A 4,920-nucleotide genomic window follows, 5' to 3' on the forward strand; every position below is an offset into this window, starting at 1 on the left:
TTGAGTCTTAGGAAAAGAAATGTTTTCCTTCTTTACAATAAAATTGTGATCTACACAGATAGGGAAAAGGGAGAGGAGGAGAAACTGGGCAGATCTTGTCTTATATTTTGTGGGTTTTTTGTTACTGAGAAAAGGCTTAAGATTAATCTTCAAGGAGAATAGTAACCCGCTTATTCAAAGCTGCTGAGTTTACCCTAGGAAGGTAAATAATTGGAAAATCAGTCCATAATGTCCTATTCAGCCTCTTTGTTTCATCAGGCTAGTAAGAAGCCAGGCCCCTCATGTGTGCTTCTCTCTTCCCTGATAAGAATGGGCAGCCCTTACAAAGCAAAAAAATCATCTTAGTAGAGCTGCAATGAATAAATTTCTTTCTCCCTTTGTTACTTGTGTGGGCTTTTTTAGCCCCAGGAACTTTTAATCCGATACAACTCATTTAAAATAGATGAGAATGTTCTATCACCCAATCTAACTGCCTTTGGGAACAGAAGGAAGCTGTCAAAATTGCAAAGTGTGTGGTGAATATGGAAAATTGTCACGCGGTGTTCACACAGCATGCTTTGGCTGGCTTGGTCTTGTGCCAGCTGAGCATCCACAGAAAGACCCAGAAGTCAAATGCAGAAGTTTCTACAGTCCACAGGGCAAAGAAGCCTCTAAGTGGAGCAGTCGCTTAGTATGTTCAGCCACTAACTAAGAGGTTGAATGTTTGAGTCCACACAGAGATGCCTCAGAAGAAAAACTTCCTGATCTAGTTTGAAAAAAAATAATAAATCAATAACTAAAACCCTATGGAATGAAAAAGTAAAATCAAAAAATCCTGTGAAGTGGAGTTCCACCACACATGGAATTGTCATGAGTTGGAACTGAATAGACACAACTAGTTTTCACAGAACAAAAGTGGTAAATGGTAGCATGGTGGTAAAATTCTCACTTTCCACACGTTCTAAGTTTAATTCTCAGTCTGTGAGCCTCACTTGAGGCCACCCCCTGTCTATCAGCAAAAACGTATAGATTACTGTGGTGTTTAACTAAGATGGACTAGGAAGAAAGGTCTAGTGTCAAAAGTCAACGCAAACTCATTGCTCAAGTTGGAAGAGACTTCAGTTGGCCCTCCATGGGTTTCGTGTCTGTCAGTAACATGAGGTAAGACTGTCCAACTTTCTTCCTCGCAGCCACCGATGGAGCTGCACTGAATCACCAGGGAGGTACAGCTTTTGGGGTCCAGCATAACTCCCTAGAAGCTACCACCAGAGCTCCTTCCTGGTAGTATGTTGTTGTTGTTGTTGTTGTTGTTGTTGTCATGTGCCGTCGAGTAGCCTGCAACTCATAGCGACCCTATGTACAACAGCCCTAAACTCCGCTCTGTCCTGTGCCAATCGCACCGTCTCTGACACTCCCATCCCAATTATCCCAGTCACTGAATCAATCCACCTCATAGAGGGCCTTCCTCTCCTGCGCTGTCCCTCCACCCTCCCAAGCATGATGTCCCTCTCCAAGGACCGTTCTCTCCTCACAACATGTCCAAAGTATGTTAGACGGAGCCTCAGAATCCTTGCCTCCAAGGATTCTGTTGTTGTACAGTTCTGGTTGTACATACATACATAGAAAACCCTATGTACAACTCCTGGTAATATACCTCTCCGAAATCAGTCAACAGAAACTTCATGGAGTCTAAGCTGCAAACAAGGCACAGGGCCAGGTAGTGTCTTGTTCTTTTGCATATGAGTCTCCAGAAGTCAAGAGCAACTTGATAGCAAATAACAACAATGGTACAAAAAAGGAAAGTAGGCAAGTTAGATTTGGCAACTGTGATAAGAGAGAGACCCACCTCAGTGCTACAGTATTTGAATCATTACGTAAAATACAAAAAGTCTATCACAAGAATTGTCCCTGCTCAGGCATGACTACGGTTGGATGGTCTCCTCACACTGGTGCTGTGTCTACTCCCTACTACTTTGCTACGCTTCAGAAGCCTTTTAGCACTGTTCCTCCAATGGTTATCTGGACTTCTTCTCTTAATTTGTTGTTCTTACGTGATGTAGATTGATCTTTGAGTCATAGCAACCCAATGAACATCAGACCAGAACCTCACCCTGTCCTTCACCATCCTGACACTCTACCGTACTCAAACCCATTGTTACAGTTACTGTGTCAGTCCCTTTCTTTGAGGGTCTTGTTGTCTTCCTCTGTCCCTCTACCTTTTCCAACATGATTTTTTTCCAAAGGCTAGCCCCTCCTCCCAATATTCCCTGGACCTCTCCTATCTTCCAGGTCAACACTACTCCTGAAGAAATGAGTCTCCCTGATTTACTTTCCTGATTGTATCCCCTTTCCTGACTCTGGGCTGTATGTGGTCTGAGTCTGAACTGCTCACCTTGATCTTGATTCCTCTGATCCACACACCACCAATTCGTTTTGTACCTACAATGTGTCAGATGTTGGAGTCTCAGTGGGAAAGAAATACATGTTTTGTACACTTACACATCTTTAAATCTAATGGTTAAAATGTTGTTCTTGTTGTTATGTGCCCTCGAGTTGCCTGTGACTCATAGCAATCCTATATACAAAGCCCTAAATCCTGTTCTATCTTGTGCCAATCTTATTGTCTCTGACACACTTACTCCCATTACCCTAGTCACTGAATCAACACATCTCATTGAGGGTCTTCCTCTCTTGTGCTGTCTCTTCATACACCCAAGCATGAAGTCCCCCTCCAAGGACTGGTCTCTCTTTTCAACACGCCGAAAGTATGTCAGACAAAGTTTCAAAATCCTTGCCTCCGTGGAGTAGCGTGGTTTCACCCTCTCTAGGAAGAACCTGGTTGTTCTCCTAGCTGTTCACAGTATATTTAATACTCTTCTCCAGCACCACAGCTCAAAAGCATCAACTCTCCTTCTGTCCTCCCTAGTCATTGTCCAACTTTCTCATGCATAGCAAGTTAACTGCAAAGACTATGGCCTGGATCAAGTGCACCTTAGTCTAAAGACTGACATCATTGCTTTTCAGTACTTTGGAGAGGTCTCTGGCAGCGTATTTTCCCATTGCAATTCTTCTTTTCATTTCCTGGCTGCTGGTACCAAGAGTGTTGATTGTTGAGCCAAGCAAACTAAAGCTGTTAATAAAGCAAACATCAGTCATACAATTAAACAAACACATATAACTAATCCTCATTTTCACGGGTCCTAGATTTGTGTGTGTTTGTCTTCAGACTCTACTGTTGCAATTCGGAAATCAGTGCTTGCAGCCACTTTCATGATCATTTGCTGACACGCATGTGCAGCAGAACATTAGAAAATCTGAGTTACCTGAGTCTGGGCCACTATTCGCTGGTTCAGCGTTTGTGGGAAATTTATGTATAATAAGCACTGTGAGAGAAAGGAACACAAACAAGGTTCTGAGATAGAGGAACAAGGGAGGGCTCTTTCCGAGAAAGTGGCATTTCAACTAAGCCTGCAGGATTAGCAGGAGTCAAATGGACAAAGAGCTTTCCAGGCAAGAAAAACAACATGACCAAAGATTTTCTGGCAAGAAAGAGCTTGACAATTTTCAAGGGAATTGAAGAAAGTTAATGTGACCAGAGAGTAACAAGCACAGGGGAACGTGAACTGAGGTTGAGAAAACCATGCAAGGCCTCCACAGGCCTCTTCAGATTTTGGTGTTCTGGCTTGAGGCAGAGTTTTTCTTTCCTATTACTTTTGAAAAATAATTCCCTAGGGGGGGAAAAAACACAAAAAAACCTAGAGTGCATTTAAGGTACTAGAATAATTAAATTGCTTAAATTTAACTTATTATTTGCCTGTTGTCACTAAGGAAGTTATAGCTTTGTTTTGTAACTCTCTTCCGTCATTGCTTACAAACCCTTGGCTGTGACTTCCTAGTGATTTTTAAACAAGCAGAAAGCAAGAATGTGTGCATTCAAAGGAAAACAGCAGTGTGAATAACTCTTGTCCCCAGGTCATTTCTTTTGGACTCTGGAAACCATATGTTTTCCTCCTTTGTCTTTTCTCTCCTTTATTTCTTTTGGTTGGTTTGCTTATTGGGTTTTGGTGGTAAAACACATATAACGTCAAATCTACCATATTAACCAATCTTAAGTGGACAATTCAGGGGCATGAATTATCATTTTCTTGTATTTTAATCAGACTTTTGAATAGCTACTGTATTATTTTATGCAAATAGTAAGGGCAAGATTTGAAGCAAAGAGACCAGGAATGTTGTCACAAAGCAGGAGGACCTCTGGGTAGTAACAATGCATGGAGTGCACCCTGCTCCCACCTGTATCTCCAGGCGAGATTCTCAGCCTGACAAAGTTCTCCTGGCTCTGATTGTGAGTCTCTTCCTGTTCTTCCCATGTCCTCTGGGAAGTCATACATCTCTCACAACTGGCTGTCTTCATTCAAAAGGCAAAACAAAGACAGAGCACAGATCCAGGCAACCAAATATCCTGCGTCAAAGGAATCATCTTTATTTTGGAGTCCCTGGATGGTATACACTGTTAACACACTTGACAATTAACTAAAAATTTTAGAGGTTTGAGTGCACCTATCAGAAGTGATCTCAACTCAACTCATTGTTGAGTAAAAATCAGTTTGAGCCTTTCCTCTGGTGAGTTTCCAAGACTGTAAATTAAATGTTAGGAGAGTGCCTATTTTTCTCACTTGGGAAGTGCTGGTGGACTTGATCCATGAGAGATATGATCTTCAGGTTGGCAGCATAACTTCCTATAGACTATGCCACCAAAGCACACCCAGAGGCATCACAGGAGAAAGGCATGACTTTCCAAAAAGGTTGCTTTCCAAAAATCTGCCACTGCAAATCTACGAAGCAGTGTTCTCCTGTGACACATGGGTCACCATCAGTGGGAGTCAAGCTGACAGCAGATGATTTGGGTTTGGGCTTAAGTGTAAACAATTTGTTCTTCTG

The sequence above is a fragment of the Elephantulus edwardii genome, unplaced genomic scaffold, assembly GCF_000299155.1.
Source record: "Elephantulus edwardii isolate Elephantulus edwardi_28Jun2011 unplaced genomic scaffold, EleEdw1.0 scaffold00108, whole genome shotgun sequence".
Taxonomy (NCBI): domain Eukaryota; kingdom Metazoa; phylum Chordata; class Mammalia; order Macroscelidea; family Macroscelididae; genus Elephantulus; species Elephantulus edwardii.